This window comes from Aethalodelphis obliquidens, unplaced genomic scaffold (assembly GCF_003676395.1).
Source record: "Aethalodelphis obliquidens isolate GAN/ISIS:26980383/991018 unplaced genomic scaffold, ASM367639v1 scaffold23, whole genome shotgun sequence".
NCBI lineage: Eukaryota > Metazoa > Chordata > Mammalia > Artiodactyla > Delphinidae > Aethalodelphis > Aethalodelphis obliquidens.
The window spans coordinates 19,114,630-19,133,943 of record NW_020837967.1 but is presented as its reverse complement, the minus strand read 5'-3'; the positions used below and the strand labels follow the sequence as shown (position 1 = coordinate 19,133,943).

The following is a 19,314-nucleotide window of genomic DNA, read 5'->3' as shown; positions in this document are numbered from 1 at the left end:
GACTGGGGACCCGCAGGGGCGGCGGGGCGGCGGCGGCGGGGGCGCGCGGGGACCGGCGGGGCGGCTGCGGGCGCCGCGCGGCGGAGGCGGAGGCGGAGGCGCCGGGCGCGGATGCCGCCGGCTAGGCCCCGGGCCTGCGCACCCGGGGCGCATGGGACGCCCGTTTCGGCGGATCCGCCGCTGCAAACCTGAAGTTCCTCGGCTCCCTGGGAAGCACCACGAATAAAAGGTAATGTGTCTTTGTTTCCCAGCCGCGACTGCGGGCAGGCGGTGGATTCTGCAGCACTTCTGGGTCCGTTTCTGGGCCGGTGAGAGGGACATGACACTTCTGCTTTACTGAGGACGTAGAGCATTTAATGCCGCAGATGTGACATTGTTCCAGTGCACACCCCACGTGCGGCACAGACTCTACTCCCTCGTGCTACCCCCTCTCCCCACACCCACTTTCTTTGGCATCTCGACCTCACACTGGCTAGGTCTACCCGGGGAGAAAGGAAAGGACCTTGCTGCGGGCAGACCCGGGCGTGATTTTGTTCTTTTTTTTCTAACCGTTTTTCTGGAAGTGACAGGGAAGTCCTGTTCTTTGGGTGGGTTCAGGAGGCAGGCTGCAGATCGCCGGCTGCCTAGGACTGCTAAAATGGATTGCTCTTTCACACTCCAAATGGCTGCAGCAAGTTTAATGCAGGGAGACCGCGGGAGGAGGAGAGGAGGGAACCCCCTTCAGGACGAACCCCCCAAACGCAGGGCTTCTGTCTTGCAGGCAACTGCCCAAACGTGGGCGCATATTGCGTTTAGAAAAGATGAACCGGTCCTGTACTTTGAAAGCCGTGTGGGCTGCCCGTGTGTAGTCGGGAACTCGGTGCCTTTCTCCAGTACCTCGTTAGGAGAGTAACTGCTCAGTAGATTCAAGCAAATTCTGCGAAATTTCCAAGGGATGGCTGTTCTAATAATAGGTCTGGCGGTGGCTTCTTAATAGACACACTCATTCTGAATGGTGCAGCCATGCCAGTCCCCCCGGAAGCTCTGCTTGCTGAGAAGGGCGATCCCCAGACCTCACCGTGGATGGAGGAGGCTTTCTCCCCTATGAATGGAACATCCCAGTAGACGTTGTTACCGCTGTTCTGGCTTCTCTCAGTTTGAATCCTCACAGCCTCTGATGAAAGGGATTCTCAGAACACCTAAGCCAACCACATTTCTAAATCCGAGCTCTTCGGTGGGGATGGCTTATTCAGTGTTGGAGTAGCCCCAGCTGTATTTAGACCTGGTCAGGCTGATTTGATCTGCATTTACCTGAGTGGGTTTTCAACAGCTTCTCACATACCCCTAGCACCTCGGCACTGTAAGTCTGGTCCTTTTCTGAAAGCATGACTGTGATGTTCGGGAAAGCACCAGTCCAAGAGCCAGGGGCAGACTTATGACTTCATCCAGGGAAGCCACCGCTGACCCTGGGGGAAGTGTCTCAGGAGTTGGATGCAAAATCTGTTCCTTACACTTAGTAGAACTTAGCTCTGTGTGCCATTTTTCCAATTGCAACAAAGTGGGAGGTTGATGGGGGGTGGGGGGGGGATGGGAGGACACCTTTCATTGTTTTGTTTCTGGTTTTTAAATTGCTTCAAGTTCATTCCTAGCGTTTGGCCCCCTTTTGGAGTCTGACTTGGACATGGTGGGAAGACGAAACCTTCAGATCAGCAGAAATCTGATTTTGATTCTCAACGTGTTCATCTCTTGCAACCTAGAGGGTTAGAGGATGGGCCTCTTCTGTTGGCTGAGGGGTCCCTTCTGCTGTGAATGAAATCTGGGTTTATTTAAGGTACACCAGGAATGGGAGGGTCCCGCCGCAGATAGACTTGAATCTCTTTGGTCCCAGAGGTTAAATAGCTGCAGTTAATTTGATTGGAAGCAATATTTGGACTTGCTTTGAAATCAACACTATATTGTCCTGCTAGCGAATACAGTGTTGCCTCCAAATAACTTGGAAAAAAGTGATGGTTGATGTGCAAAACTGTGTGGGTAGCAGTAACCTTTTAGAGAAAGCAACAACAACAACGTTAAACTCTTCTTGTGTTAAAAGGGAATAGTGTTAGTTGAAATGAGGATCAGAAAATCCCTCCACCCACTTAAAAAATTTTTTTTCTTGAAATATAGTTGATTTACAATGTCATGTTAGTTTCAGTCATGTTAGTGTACAGAAAAGTGATTAATACATATGTGTGTATACATATATATATTCATTTTTAGATTCTTTTCCATTATAGGTTATTACAAGATATTGAATATAGTTGCCTGTGCTATACAGTAGGTCCGTGATGATTATCTAGTTCATACGTAGTAGTGTGTATCTGTTAACCCCAAACTCCCAATTTATTCCTTCCCCGCCTTTCCCCTTTGGTAACCATAAGTTTGTTTTCTCTGTTTGTGAGTCTGTTTCTGTTTTGTAAATAAGTTCACTTGTATCTTTTTTTTTTTTTTAGATTCTGCATATAAGTGATATCATATGATATTTGTTTTCCTCTGTCTGACTTACTTCACTTAGTATGATAATCTCCAGGTCCATCCATGTGGCTGCAGATGGCATTATTTCATTCTTTTTAATAGCTGAGTAATATTCCATGGTATATATGTACCACATCTTCTTTGTCCATTCATCTGTCAATGGACATTTAGGTTGCTTCCATGTCTTGGCTATTGTAAACAGCGCTGTAATGAACACTGGGGTGCATGTATCCTTTCGAACCATGTTTTTCTCCAGATATATGCCCAGGAGGGGGATTGCTGGGTCATATGGCGGCTCTATTTTTGCTTTTTAAGGAACCTCCATACTGTTCTCTATAGTGGCTGCACCAGTTTACGTTCCCACGAACAGTGCAGGAGGGTCCCTTTTCTCCACACCCTCTCCAGCATTTGTTATTTGTAGACTCTGACGATGGCCATTCTGACCGGTGTGAGGTGATACCTCATTGTAGTTTTGATTTGCATTTCTTTAATAATTGCCGTTGTGGAGCATCTTTTCATGTGCCTGTTGGCCATCTGTATGTCTTCTTTGGAGAAATGTCTATTTAGATCTTCTGCCCATTTTTTGATTCCTCCACCCACTTTTATTCTGACCAAGTGTGATCTGCCACTGTTGTTGGTAATATTCTTTCTGGCACTTGAACTAATTTTATTAATGAGACTTGTTATTTATGGCATAGGGCCTCTTTGTAATTTGTAGACATTGTTGCCAAGTCCCCTGACAGCCTAGCAGGTGGTAAGTGCTATTAGCATTATCTTGTCATGGGAGAAACCGAAACCCCTTGAGGTTCAGTGAGTCACTGACTTCATAATCCATGAGATCTGCCTCCCAGATGTGGGTGGTGCTCAGCCTTATTGTAATGGCCCAGTTACAGTCTGAGGTCAAAGAATAAACCAAGAATGAGTCCTTGGGACTTCCCTGGCCGTCCAGTGGTTAAGACTTCCTGCTTCACTGCCCCGGGGGCACGGGTTCGATCCCTGGTTGGGGCGCTAAGATCCTGCATGCTACACGGCGCGGCAAAAAAAAACAGAAAAAGAATGAATCTTTGCTTGTGTTCTGGAACTTGGCAAAAGGCTCTGTGGACTAGTGAGAATGCCAGAGTTGTAAAAGAAAGGGGTCCTTGAGTCAGCCTCGATGAGCTGATGAGAAAGTGTGATCAATTTGTGATGGGAGAGGCAGTGATGAGATGAAAGGTCCAGGAAATTGAGGGGACCTGTCAGGGTACCTTTATATTTAGTTAATGTGGGGTTGAGTGTGACTGCCTCCAAAGAAGATCATGACTGACTTTACTGCATAAATATACCACTCGTGCTCACGTTATTAATGCTAGTGTGTGTGTATAAGTAAAAGACCTAGAGTTTTGTTCGTTTGTCGTATACTTATCAGTTATAAGAGTTGCATCTAGCCTGACACACTGAATGACTGAAAATACGATGGGGCACATTCAGAGCTCAAGCTTTGTTCTGAGAAATTTTTGCATATGTCAGTACTTTTTTTAAAAAAAAGGAACAGTGTAGCTTCTGGAGAATTTCCATTTAAACTAGGTAAAGTGAGAAAGACATGCTAACAGTTAAAATAGGTTTTGAAGTTAGTTTAAACCACATTCTACACAGTATCAGAAAGTATAAGTCTAGATTCACCAATGGCTTTCATTCCTGTCTTTTATTTATTTATTTATCTTATTTATTTTTGGATATCAGCTGACGTGTCAGTAACCTTTGTGGCAGAAATTCTCTATTTGGGTTTATTCATTGTGAAAAATTCCAGCATCTCTATTAGAAAGGATCTCTGAGACCTCATGGGGAGAGAAGCCATGGGATAAAGATCTTCGATCTAAATTTCAAAAACTACATTCCTCTTGAGCTCCCCGGACACTGGTTATCCGTTCTCTCCATCTTGTCCATTTCTGATTCTTTGACGTCCATTGGTCTCTGAATAAGTAGTTAAAGGAACAAAAGTAGATATTGGATGTCTCCTAAAAGGTAGGAGTTGATGGGAGAAAAGGAATTGAAAGGATCATTCCATCAGTTATGTAAGATACATAGATGCTTGAACTTTTCTTACCATAAGCAAAATCGAAGACTTAAAGAATCTGGGAAAAAGTGGCCACTAAAAGACGAACCTGTTGGGGAAGGATGAGATTTGAGTATTTTATCTTATGCTGTTTATTCTAGCCGTAATCAGACTGAAGTGTATTGGCCGTATTTTCCATTTTTGTTTTTGCTTTTTCCAGGACATTTAATCTCAAGAGCTGGTACAATAGCTCTTGGAACTCTGGGCTCCAGGGTCACCACTGCACACAAAGCCTGCTGGGTTTGCTACTCTCTTTTGCAAGTTTTCCGAATCAGCATAAATCCAGCTTATCAGAAATTCTCTCCACAGCACTTTCCTTTTGGTTCCCTAAATCCATCAGCTGCCACTCTTTCCCCTATCCTGTGGGATCAGCATGTCTCTCTCTTATAAGGAATAATTTAGACACACCCTTACTTTCGAGGCTACCAGCTCTACCATTAGCCGCATTATCCTAAAAGTATCTATCCTTATGCCTCTCTTACTTGCTCAGAAGATGATCAGAGCTCTTGCTACCATTTAGTGAGTTGCATTAATGCTTATTTTGGGTGCTGTTGAGTGAGTATGTGTGTTTGTGGGCGGAGGGTGTGTGTTCAGTTCTTAACTTTATCAGTAGAAATTAGGTATTTTTTTCCCCAAAAGAGAAACACTTTTCTCCTTGAAGATGGAAATTACTGCTCAGAATAAAGGCCATGATTGTTGGAAGGGATTGAAGGGATCTGGTTCAGTTCAGTGATCTTATGACTACCAAATAATCAAGAAAAAATGGGCTTGTAGGTTCCGTTTGAACTGAATGGGTAACCCCTCTGTAGATGATCGAGCATCTCTAACGCCAGTTCGGAGATGGAGCTGATAGGAGCCGACTTGTTACAAAGCCTGATCTCCATCGTATGTGGTGGTTTCTGGTTTTCTGTTTTAAAACTGAAGCTCTGGCCATTCCTTGATGTAGTACAAGAAGACGTGAGTTGTGGGTCATCAAGAACATTTGCACACCTACATCCTCCTCCCCAAACTCTGACTACCTCCACACGCGCCATCGTATTAGTGATTATTTGCCGATCCGAAGTTACTGCGCACTTTCTGTTCACCGAAGGCTCACTACCTTTACCCCCTGCTCATGGTGGGCACTCAATAGATCCTATCTGAATAAGAAAAATCACTGAGTGACTCTTCACACCAACCGCAACGCTGATATATTTCAACATCTTCAGAAACCTGGAAAACCCAGTGGTCTAAAGAAAAATGTCCTCTTAGGTCCTTCTGTATCTAACTTTTTTTGTAAGTCTGTTCTGTGGTGTGGCCCCTCATTCCCATTCAGCAATACCTTGCCCGTCTTGGTACTCATGCCAAATACCAAACTTTTTGACAATAGTTTTCACTCCAAATTAGCCAAAAGCTATCCTCTCAACCTTGGGCTCTAACTCCACAATTTCCATCAGAGTGAGCCTGTTCTTCTGGTGATACAGGCTTCTTTGCAGGGCTTTTGCCTTTCTTTGTCCTTGCTGTACGAGGAATGCATGAAAAACATGGCACATAATGGGGAATTAGATTGATAATGCATGACAACAAATGGAAATAATAATCGGAGAATTGCCAGCCTGTGCCACTCATAACCATAAAATGCACGATTATGCTCTCCCCACATGCCTGTGAAAAAGTGTATAGTTGGGACAAACTAGGAAACCCTAACAGTGTGGAGCCACCTGGTGCTGGGCGACACACCTACCAACAGTGGGTAGTGCACTGCGGGCTGACCGATTTCTCTGCTGCCTCCGGTTACCCCCAAGAGGTATTGGATACTTATTTCTCTGTTGCTCAGAGAGAGAGCAGAAAAGAGGGGAGGGTGGTGAGGATAAGAACGATGGGAGCGGAGCACAATGCAGGGCAGTGTTCTGCCTTCTCAATCCCCTTTTATTGGGGCGGTTGAGTGTTTTGTAACAGAGTAACTACAGAGTGACCAGTAGCACAGATGTAGCCGGCAGGTCTTGGCAGGAGAGCAGAGACCACGGATAAGAGCAAAGCATCAAGGGCTGCAGTCACACTAAATGTTGAGCAGAGACTGTGGACTACGCACATACGATTTGGGGATTCTCCAGCAAGTTAGACATCTCGGATGGAATTTTTGGAGTAAAAGAGGGCACAGAGATCATTTTTACAAATGAGGAGATGCTCACAGATGTTCAGGGACCTCGCCGGGGTCCCCGTTGCAGGGCCAAGACTAGAGTCCCTGACCACATGGTTTGGCGCACAGAGCGGGTAGGGCTGTGGTGTCATGTCCCCCGGGCTTGGACTTCTGGCTCTGCCCCTTCCTGGCTGTGAGGCCTTGGGTAAATTACTGAATCTCTCTGAGCCTCGGTTTTCTTATTTATCAGAAAAGTTTTATTCAGTGGAGCCAATGAGATGATATCCGTGAAGCACCCAGCACAAAAAAAATAAGGGAGCCTCTTCCAGAATCAGAAATTTTGTCTTTGCACTCTCCCCTCCGTGCTTGGCTTGCTTATGTCCCTGGGAGACCCAACAGTACTAACTGCAGGAGGTTTAAAACACAAGGGGTGTAAGAAGGCCACTGGCCGTGGAGGTGGAGGTATTGCTGAAATAATGTCACCTCCTTACCTACGATCCTGGAGTGAATTTTATAAATAGAAAGTAGCGTAAGAAAAAAAAACAAAAAACATTAGCTCTGATACTCCGTAAATGTCACCGAGCCTTCCAGAAAGGATTCTGCAGGTAAAGACATCACCCTAGTGATCCTTTCCTTATTGGGACGGAGGAGGCTTACCGAGAATAGGCGGCATCCTGCTGCGTCCGTGAGTCTTGAGTGAGCCCATGAACATTAAACTGGGGAGGATTGGTTGGGGGAGGGGAAGGAAGAGAAGAAGTATGATTTTTGCCTTTGCACTCATGGATTCTATCACCCTACCTTTCTGAAATTCTTCAGTTTTCAGGATTGATCAGAAAGCTCTTACGGCTTTTATTTTGAAAAAATCCTCCAGTAGAAACAAGGGTATGTCAGTCAGTGGTTATGCCATCCTTTTTCTTTTAAGTGAGGTATAGTTCATTTAAAATATTGTGTTAGTTTCAGGTGTACAGCACAGTGATTCAGTTATATATGTATTTTTTCAGATGATTTTCCAATATAGGTGATTATAAGATACTGAATATTATTCCCTTTATTATATAGTAAATCCTTGTTGCTTATCTATTTTATGTAGAGTAGTTTGTTAATTACATATTCTTAATTTGTCCCTCCCGCCTCCCTTTCCCCTTTGGTAACCATAAGTTTGTTTTCTACATCTGTGAGCCATTTCAGTTTCATAAATAGATTTATTTGTATTATTTTTTAGATTCCACATCAGTGATAGCATATAATATTTGTCTTTGACTTACTTCACTTAGTATGATAATCTCTAGGTCCATCCATGTTGCTGCAAATGGCATTATTTCATTCTTTTTTATAGCTGAGTAATATTCCATTGTATATATATATACACACACACCACATCTTCTTTATCCATTCATCTGTCGGTGGACATTTAGGTTGCTTCCATGTCCTGCCTATTGTAAATAGTGCTGCAGTGAACACTGGGGTGCATGTATACTTTTGAATGAAGTTTTTCTCCAGATATATGCCCAGGAATGGGATTGCTGGGTCATATGGTAGTTTTTTAAGGGACCTTAGTACTGTTCTCCATAGCAGCTGTACCAATTTACATTCCCACCAACAGTGTAGGAGCGTTCCCTTTTCTCCACACCCTCTCCAGCATTTATTGTTTGTAGATTTTTTTATAATGGCCATTCTCACTGGTGTGAGGTGATATCTCATTGTAGTTTTGGGGTTTTTTTTAAATAAGTTTATTTATTTTGTTTATTTTATTTTTGGGTGAGTTGGGTCTTTGTTGCTGCGCGTGGGCTTTCTCTAGTTGTGGCGAGCGGGGGCTACTCTCCGTTGCGGTACACGGGCTTCTCATTGCAGTGGCTTCTTTTGTTGCAGAGCATGGGCTTTAGGCACACGGGCTTCAGTAGTTGTGGCACGTGGGCTCAGTAGTTGTGGCTCACGGACTCTAGAGCGCAGACTCAGTAGTTGTGGCACACGGGCTTAGCTGCTCTGCGGCATGTGGGATCTTCCCAGACCATGGCTCGAACCTGTGTCCCTGCATTGGCAGGCGGATTCTTAACCACTGCACCACCAGGCAAGTCCCCTCATTGTGGTTTTGATTTGCATTTCTCTCATAATCAGCGATGTGGAGCATCTTTTCATGTGCCTGTTTACGCCATCTATTTCTTAACAACAAAGGCAACAATCCAATCAGTATATAAAATTTTTGGTTATTTTCCATTCATGGTCAACAATTAGAAAAATTTTCACCTCCAATTTTCTTATTTATATTTCACCCAAGTACTTAACGCACCGAGTGAATGGAGGAAATAAGCCTGGAACCTGAGTGTACCAGATGTTTGTGCGTTTTATTAATTGTACGCACCATCTGACCGCTCTGAAAATACTGGGAGAGTTTCCTCACAGTAGGAGAAATCAACATGCCAATTTGCAGAATATTCATCAAAAATTATCTAAGCACGTAATAACCTTCAAAGTGTTAAATAAATTAGAATGAGAGATGGTCCATCTTCTGGAGACGGATTAAACAGGCACACACACGGGCAGCAGAATAAAAGCACTAAACAAATGTAAAAACAGCAAAGTATTTATAGAACATAATAGTCACATCCAGAACAAGGATACGTTTTAGGTGGATCTTCAGGGACAGCTTATAGGCTTCGTTTGCCTAGACAGGGTGGAGTGTGTCTGTCATTTTATGCAGAAATTGTAAACTGGTATTTGTTTGTGGTTCCATCTTTATTGTGGAATATGTGGTTTCGCTCGCGCATGATAGTTTAGTTTCCCTGCCCTCCTGTTCCTAAGGTTATAACTTTATCAGTGCAGATTTTGTGCCCTTTAGATACAGATATCTTGGAAAGGTACTCAAATATATCTTGATAATAATATCCAAGGATAATATCCCAAACCACAGTCCTTTGGTTGTTTTAAAGGACTAAGTTCTTTTTGTCTTGCCGGTAGGACTGATCACACTCCTAAAGAACGAACAAAACCAAACTGAAAAAAATCTAAAAACTATAAATTTTGTACTGTGACTTTGGGTTTTATATTGGAAATAGAAAACAGTTAATGTGTGAGCATCCTTGCTTCTTGTTTGTGGAAAGGTGAGAGCGGGGAAGCTCGTGTTACTGCAGCTTTCTCTGTTGCCTAGAAGGTGATGATGAAATAGCACAGCATTTGCCTGCCCTTTCCCATCAGACCCTCCCTGGTGAGACTGCCAGTCAGACTGGCTTTGAAACAGCTGAGTCTTTGTTTGGCTAGTTATCAATGTTCAGTAAATACGATTCCCCAAAGGAACCTCATTCTGCTAGTAGTCCAGGGTCAGCCGATGCTTTGCTGAGTTTCCCTTTGTTTTTACTAGTTCCACCTGTGGTTTTTTGATTACCCTGTTCCTCTTCCTCCTAAGGCTTAAAAATCATTGTCCTGTGATAAATGACTCACAGTGTCTCCTCCCTCTTCCTCTTTGCTACATTACTAGCATCAAACTCTTCTGGCCTTTTACCATCAATTTCTCCAAAGCCTTATTACTATGTTTTCTTCCCAAGTTCTTTTGGGGTGAGGTGCTGACTGCCACTGCCATGGTTCAAGGTTTCCTCTTTCTTTTCTGAGTTATTGTAAGATGATCACCACTTATCCCTTTACCACCATCCTACCGCACGCGCACACACACACACACACACACACACACACACACGCACCCGCAAGCACGCACACAGGCATCCCCTCTCTCTACCTCTCCTTGCCGCCCCGCTTCATTCCCTGGAGACCACAGCCCTTAACATGGAATAAAAGGCCTCACCACAACCTGGTAGCTTCTTATTTCTTAAACTTCTTCTCTCACACTCTCCTTCATACGCTGTCTTGGTCTGTTCAGGCAACCGTAACAAAATACTTGGTGGCTTATAAATAACAGACGTTTATTTCTCACTCTTCCGGGGGCTGGGGAGTCAAGACACCAGCAGATTTGGTATCTTCTGAGGACCCGCTTCCTGGTTCATGAATGGTGCCTTCTCACTGTGTCTCCAAACAGTGAGATGGGGCAACAGAGCTCTCTGGAGCCCCTTTTCTAAGGGCACTAATCCCACTCATGTGGGCTCCACCCTCATGACCTCATCACCTCCCGAATATCCCACCTCCTGATACCATCATATTGGGAGTTAGGATTTAGCATATGGATTCTGGGGGGACACAGATACTCAGTCTGTTGTGCATACACCACCACACACTCTTGCCTTTCCCCATGCACATTTGACCTTTGCTGGATGTCAGCTTCTTGCAAATACTCACCCTTCAGATTAAGAGGCCCGTCCTGTCCCTTGTCTGCCGGCACCCCTGCTCGTTCTTCAGTTCCAGCCTGCAGAGTTACCTCCTCCTGTCCCTCCAAGTGGAGCGAGTCATCCTCCTCTGTTCTCCCACAGGAATCTCACCAGGTTGCTGTTCCAGTTTGATCTCAAATTCGAATGACCCGTTAATGTGTATGTCTCTCACTGTAGCTTCTATGGGAAGGAGCATGTCTTTATTTTTTTAATTTAATTATAGTTGATTGCAATATTGTATTAGTTTCTGGTGTACAGCAAAGCGATTCAGATATGTATATATGCATATACACATTTTTTTTCTGATTCTTTTCCATGATAGGTCATTATAAGATATTGAATATATATATTGAATATAGTTCCCAACAAGTAAGACCTTGTTGTTTATCTCTTTTATGTTTACTAGTTTGTATCTGTTAATCCCAATCTCCTAATTTATCCCCCCTCCCTTTCCCCTTTGGTAACCGTAAGTTTGTTTTCTTTGTCTTTGAGTCTGTTTCTATTTTGTAAATAAGTTCATTTGTATCATTTTTTTTAAGATTCCACATAGAAGTGATATCGTAAGGTATTTGTCTTTCTCTGTCTGGCTTGCTTCACTTAGTATGATAATCTCTAGGTCCATCCATGTTGCTGCCAATGGCATTATTTCATTCCTTTTCGTGGCTGAGTAATATTCCACTTTATATATATATACCACATCTTCTTTATCCATTCATCTGTCAGTGGACATTTGGGTTGCTTCCAGTTGGTGAGTCAGCTATGGTAAATAGCGCTGCTATGAACATTGGACATTTGGGTTGCTTCCATGTCTTGGCTATTGTAAATAATGCTAATATGAACATCGAGGTGCACGTATCTTTTCGAATTAGAGTTTTCCCCGGATATATGCCCGGGAGTGGGATTGCAGAATCATATAGTAGTTCTATTTTTAGTTTTTTGAAGCTCCGTACTGTTCTCCATAGTGGGTGCACTTAGTTTTCTGATCTGAAGCACCTTATATTATGCTCGGCACCTGGTCGGTGCTCAGAAACATGAATGAGTGATTATTTGTCACATATCGTGGTGTCTCATTTCTTTCCCTGCTTGCATGTAGCTGGAACTGTTTTGTTTTTTTTTTCCTGCTTGAGCCTGTGTCCTTACCTGTCTGTCGGCCCTTCTCTGTCTGCACGTGTCTGTGTCAAAGAGTAAACAGTAAGACAACAAGGATGGTGCAGCCAGCTAGCATCCTTTATACGAGGGTGAGCCTTGCACCCCAGCTGGCAGAATGGCAGAGCGTGCCTGCGCGTGCAGTTCCTTCATTTATTCCTTCATTCAGTCAGTTGGTGAGTCAGCCAGTCATTCTGACTCATGCACTTACTCATGTGCGTCTTCTGTCCCAGGAATGTGTCAGCAAACAAAAGGAACCAAACTTCTTGCCCTCATGGAGCTTGTATTCTACGAGGAAGAGGCAGGCAAGACACATAATAAATAAGTAAATTATATAGTGTGCTAGAAGGTTGTAATTGCTGTAAGAAAAATAAAGCGGAGGCTGGGAAGTATGGCAAGGTTGCTATTTTAAATTCAGAAGTCGGAGGAGACGTTATGAAAAGGTGATCTGTGAGCAAAGCTTTGAAGGAAGTGAAGAGGTGAGTCATGTGGGTGTCTGGGGGGAACATTCCAGACAGAGGAAGGAGCTCATCACAGGCCCCGGGCAGAAGAGTGACCTGTAGGGAACAGCAAGGAGATGAGGGCGGAACAGCAGAGTGAGTGAGGGGTTATAAAGGTAGGAATCACGCGGGGCCTTGAAGGCTTCTGCACTGGGGGAAATGGGACTTACTACTGGAGAGTGTGGACATGGGTGGCACCCTGATCCCACTTGGGCTGCACAGGGATGGTTTGGGTGCTGTGTGGGGACCAGACTGCAAGACAGGCAGAGGGAAGGGCAGGGGTGCCACTTGGCTGGCCATTGCAGGCATGGGGCAAGTGATAAAGTGAAGGTGATGAAAAGGGTCCAGGGTCTGGATACTCTGAGATTTTCTGGTGAGTTGGGAGTGGGATGTGAGAGGACAGAACGTGGTGATGCAGAGCTAGAATGGCTGTTAGCTGAGAGGTGAGAGCTGCGGGTGGAGATGGTTTGCAGAAGAAGGTAGGTCAGTCATTCTCTTTGAGTTTGACATATTTAACAGCTATCCAGAAGGAGACGCTGAATGGGCAGCTTTACGTATGTCATATACAGGCCTGGGGAAGGAGAAATTCCAGGCAGAGACACGAAGTGGGACTCAGCCAGGTAGAGTTGATATTTAAAGACTTTGTGGCTCAGTCCTGGATATGACAACATCTGAGAAACACCGTAAATCCAATTCACACTTCAAATTTGAAAAATATAAGATATAGAAAATGAAGTAATTTCTCCTCAAAGTGTGAAGAACTCTGCTGAGATGTATGTCTCCATACATTGCACTCTTCGGTCACTTATTCACTCAACGAACATTCCTTAGGTGCCAAGTGTATGGTGTGTGTACACCAGACATGGCTATAATAAAATTCAGGAAAGTAACAGCAACAACAAAAACAAATTGGACCTTTCAGATCATCCTGATGGTCTGTCCCTTTTCTGATGCGTGAAAGGAGTGAGTCTCTCATATTTTAAATGGATTTAGTGATGTATCATTGACACACAATGAGCAGCACGTGTTTAAAGTGTACCATTTGATGAGCTTTGACATATATCCACACCTGTGAAACCGTCACCACAGTCAAGAATTGTAACTCCGTATTTTCAATCAATCATACTTCCCAAGAGTTTCGTGTGTTTCAAGCTCCACGCTGGACACTATGAAGGATATAAGATGAAATCCCTGCCTCATGTATTTGTTCATATCTGCCTTTCCCTAAAAAGTGATCTCATCACACACTCATTTCCAGGTCTTTTCTCCAGCGTATGCTGAAAATACACTCAAGTTCGGTTCCAAAGGCTTTGGAATGACATGTGTAAACCATTTGACACCCGCGTTCCTGGTTAAATCAGGAAAGAGGAAAGATCAGGAACCCTGCCATCTTTTAATCAGTTCCGATACAAGCAGAAACTTCTCTCGTTCCTTCTCGTGTGGAAACAGCCCAAACAGTAGGCTCTGTTTCCTCCTTTTTTCCTTTGTGTAGGCAACAGAATAATTACCTCCTGCCGAAAGCTTGGAGAAATCGTTCTGTGTCCAATTAGAATTTTTGGTTTGACTAACAGATCCAGGATCATGTCCTTATTTCTGTAACTGCTCTCAGTGAGATGCACCCTGGATGTTTTTAGATCTCCCGTTTGCCGTGGCCATTGCATGTTACAGCACTGCATTACACCCAGTGACAGCCTTGCCACCGAGAGGCATCCTGGGGTGAAAAGGAGGCGGGGAGCCTTCCTTTGGTTTTGGAATCCTCTCCCTCCCCCCACCATTTCCCTTCCTTTCCTAGTCTGATGCCCCACCCCTATTTGTAAATGGTGCTGGGAAACAAGGGGTCCCGTCCTGTCCATGACGCTGCCACAGCAGAAGCAGGAGACCTGGGAGCAGGTCTTCAGGAAGCCTCTGCGGTGGCGCCCCGGGCAGCCGGCCAGGGTTGAAACCTCAAAGATGAATGGAGGGTGAGATCTGCCAGCACAGCTCGTGCAAGAGTGAGCAGTCCCTGCCAGCGACACTCCAGCCGAATCCTTTCCAGAGAACTCGGTTATGTAAACATCCAGGCGGCAGCCTCCAGCCCAGACGGACTGCCCTGTGCCGACGTCTAAGGTAGCTGTGAAAATTTCCCTCAGTGCAAGCAGTCCAGGTTCCCAAGCGCTCCCTGGAGAGCTTTTTTATCAGGGGCCTTGGGCTGGGGAGGGTCAAGGGCTTGCTCCTGCCTCCTGGAGCTGGGACCATCCTGCAGGGCTGTGGCTTTCCAGATCAAGGGCACCCATGTGCCCCGGGTCCGCTGTGCTGTGATGCCATTGGAAACACGATCTGATTTAAGCGTGAGTCTTAGAAGGATCAGCTCTTGGACTGGAGCACTTCCTTCCAAGCCTGGAAGATGTGGCATCTGCGCACTGGGCCCCTGGACTCAGGCACGAGTGGCATGTGGCCGCTTTGTATCTCATGCAGGTTCTGTGAAAGCAGGTGGCCTGGGGACCAATCCACCGTCTTAGGCATCTGTTCTGTCCCACCTTGCTTCAGAGTCACCAAGACCCAAGGATGGAACTCCAGGAGATTGTGGATGTCTAAAATACTCTTTTCTGCCCCTCACATCCCTCGGGGTAGTGGAGAGTTTGACTGTATAATACACAAAGGGGGTTGTTTGTGGGAGGGACAGCCCAGTCCCAAATTCTCTTATCTGTGTGGCAAGGCTCCCCAGCTATCACTGATGGCAGACTGTTGATAATTCTGCTCATGTGCTATATCATCACACAGATGATACAAACCACAAAGAATGCATGTGTTTCTGAGCCTGGGTTTAAGGGTATGTTTCTACAGAATAGGCAAATTAAAACATAGCTCACTAAATGCAAATCAAGTTCTATAGTACCTATAGTTTGGAATTACCCTTGAAATGATATAGGATATATGTTATTTGAATGCATATTTATTAATGCATGTACAAATATTTATTGAGTGCCTGTTATGACAGTTATGTCATTCTATTTCAATCATATATATATATATATATATATATATATACACACACACACACACACACACATATATATATATAATTTAAGGTCAACAAAATAATTTACAATAAAAATGTGGTAACCTATTGCTTAATAAGACCCATGGCTATAAATAGTGTTGTCTCATCCCACTGAGCACAACATAAGCAAAAACAAAAAATTAATTTAAAATGACAGATTGAATCAGACACTGGAATAAAACAGGCAGATTCATATTACCAAGAAAATGTCACTGGTTCTTGGTTGTCTGTTACATGAAGAGCAAACCAACTACAGAAACATAACCACCCCACACAGCATTGCAGTTTCGTGTGTGTGTGTGTTTTTTCTTTTAACTTTTATTGGAGTAGAGTTGATTTACAGTGTTGTGTTAGTTTCAGGTGTACAGCAGAGTGAATCAGTTATACACATACGTATATCCACTCTTTTTTAGATTCTTTTTCCATATAGGCCATTACGGAGTGTTGAGTAGAGTTCCCTGTGCTATACAGCAGGTCCTTATTAGTTATCTATTTTATATATAGTAGTGTGTATATGTCAATCCCAATCTCCAATTCATCCCTCCCCCACCTTTACCCCCTGGCAACCATAAGTTTGTTTTCTACATCTGTAACTCTATTTCTGTTTTGTAGATAAGTTCATTTGTACCCTTTTTTTAGATTCCACATATAAGTGATATCATATGATATTTGTCTTTCTCTGACTTACTTCACTCAGTATGACAATCTCTGGGTCCATCCATGCTGCTGCAAATGGCATTATTTCATTTTTTATGGCTGAGTAATATTCCATTATATATATGTACCACATCTTCTTTATCCATTCCTCTGTTGATGGACATTTAGGTTGCTTCCATGTCCTGGCTATTGTAAATAGTGCTGCAATGAGCATTCTGTTTTTAAATAGATAACTTTTTTTAAAAATAAATTTATTTATTTATTCATTTGGCTGTGTTGAGTCTTTGTTGCTACATGCAGGCTTTCTCTAGTTGTGGCGAGCGGGGGCTACTCTTCATTGGCTTCTCATTGCAGTGGCTTCTCTTGTTGCGGAGCACAGGCTCTAGGCACACAGGCTTCAGTAGTTGTGGCATGCAGGCTCAGTAGTTGTGGCTTACGGGCTGTAGAGCGCAGGCTCAGTAGTTGTGGCACACGGGCTTAGTTGCTTTGCGCCATGCGGGATCTTCCCGGACCAGGGATCAAACCCGTGTCCCCTGCATTGACAGGCGGATTCTTAACCACTGCACCACCAGGGAAGTCCCTAAATAGAGGACTTTTGATTGCACATTTATACAAAGGAAATTGGTAAGGGAAAAAGAAGAAGAATATGTTTGTGCCTACCATCTGTAGTGTGATTTTCTTAAAGTCTTCTGAAGCAGTCGGTGGATGTGGTAACTATTTGTTTCATCAAAGTACGTGTAATACTGTAGCAGGAAGCATTATAAGTAAATACATGAGTTATTAGAATGAATCTATTTTGGGGGGAATTCTTGTTTATAGGTGTGTACGTATATCCATGGCTCATACCTTAGAATGTGTCCATCCACCTTCCCCCAGAGTCCAGTAAACCTTTCTACAGCATCGCAGGCTGACAGTCTCTGGCCCTTCCTGATTACTTGCAGTGGTGGGAGGGCAACTTGTTCCATCTTGAACAGTGGTGCTTGTTAGAAAGTTCTCCCTTCTGTTGAAATCTGATGTGTGTTTTGAAACTTCTACTCATTGATTCCATTTCTGCCCGCCAAAGCAAAGTTCTCCCTTCTCATTCAGTTATCGAACCTAATCATCACATTAGCCTTAGATCATCAAATTAGCAAGTCCCCACGTCCAGGCCTTCCCAGGACAGTCCAGTTTATACCTAGTGCCCCCGTGGAATCCATGATAGCCTCCCTTTTCACTCGCAAAGGTGTCTTGCTCTTGCATGGGGGATAGATTACAGGGTCCCTGTCACTGAAGCCAGCATGCAGCTTTTCCGTCAGCCCTGAGAAGACATGGTTTCCATATCTTTACCCAGTCTGATTACCCTTCTTTGATCTTGCCCCACTTTCTTTCATGTCCTACCTAAAATATGGTACCCAGAATTAAACACAAATTTCTAGAAATAGTTGAATCGTAGTAGAGTGTAGGAGACCTCTTGATTTCATTATTCACGATGCTGTACTTCTAACACGTGAACTAAGAACAGGACCTGGAACCGTAAACAATATGACCCCCAGCTTGTAGACGTGGAAGCTACAATCTAAACAAGCCTCTTGTCATCTGCACATTCGGTCAGCACACTTTCTGTGTCTGGTTACAAATCGCTGGGGGGTAATATGGATACTGAGGGCTTATGTTTAGTATCTCTTTATAATTTACCAACTGCTTGTGTGTTTTCTAAGGCGGTGAGCCTCAACACCTGCAATTAGAACCCTCTTTCCAGGTTCCCCTCATTTTTACACCAGTTAGGATTAAATTGATTTGGAAACTTTGTCCAGTGGATACTTAACTATTTCATCAACGATTTAGCCATCCTCAGACCACTGATATACGTTGTTCCTTCTACCCATTGTCATAAGTAGGGTTCTCCAGCTGTATTTCTCATTGCTCCACACCAACCCACCACCCTGTGCCCCAGCTCTACTGCCTGACTGATGTTTCCAGAACATGCCACGTTCTCTCCCATCCAGCTCTTCTTACGTCAGCTTGTCTCTGCCAGATGTCCTGTCTTCAGATATCACTTCCTCACCTGAGCACTCACCCATCCTCCAGGTATGAGTGAGGGTCTCCCCGACCCTCTGCCTCATTGCATCTTATACTCACCCCACGGTCACACAGATTACACTGTAATCTCCTGTTAACTTGGGTATTTCTTCTGTTGGACATAGAAGCTCGTTAAGTATAGGAACAAAATTGTGTTCATCATTATCTAATAAAATGCTAGGCACATACCTATGTACCATAAACATTTGCAGAATGAATACACACTATGTATAATCCTTTAAACCCATTTCTCTTATTTCATGAGGGGCGGTCACTAGATTACTCTCTGGATTACTAGAAAGATGGATAGATCTTTTCTAGAGGAGAAATGACTGTCAAAGAAGATGACCTTTTTAGCCATTTGCATCTTAGTTTTATTTCCTGTAGGCTGTTAGTAGTCTTCTACTTAACTTGTAGTCATCTACGAATTAAAGAATTTTAGCTTTAACATAGTAACCCTTCATTATAGTTGTTTTCCTCCTCGCCCCCCACCTTTGCATTTGCTTTTTCTTTTTGCTGACGGTGATTTATGGAGTAAAATTATTTAAAAATGTAATCAGATCTATACATTTTTCCCTTTTGGCTCATCCATTGCTTTCATGCTTAGAAAGACCTGATAAACCTTCTATTTTTAATATTTAACTGTATGAACCACCTGAGATGTTTTCCAGGGAAAGAGGTGCAGTTAGTTTATATTCTTTTAGTCGTTAGTCCTACTGTTTCCCTTCTTGGTTGAGAAGATTAAACTGAGTGGTCCACCAGCTCATCTTTTAACAAAAATCCATTAGCACCAAACAATGGAAACTCCTTTCCTTGCTCTTCTTGCTTGGAACGTATCGTTTTGTTATTTTTTGGTTTTTTTTTGCGGCACGCGGGCCTCTCACTGTTGTGGCCTCTCC

The 19,314-nt window shown here is 43.8% G+C and overlaps 1 protein-coding gene across 3 annotated transcripts in view; it reads left to right on the top strand.

Annotated features, from left to right (window-relative positions):
• FRMD4A (FERM domain containing 4A) overlaps window positions 1-19,314 on the top strand; it is a 299,962-nt gene that overhangs the window by 69,798 nt on the left and 210,850 nt on the right. The window contains exon 1 of one of the 3 annotated variants that reach the window (XM_027121911.1): window positions 139-229. The exons of the other annotated variants lie outside the window; for them this stretch is intronic. The gene's annotated coding sequence lies outside the window, so the exon portion shown is untranslated. Of the gene's footprint in view, window positions 1-138; window positions 230-19,314 lie in introns of those variants that run through there. 3 annotated transcript variants of the gene reach the window in all.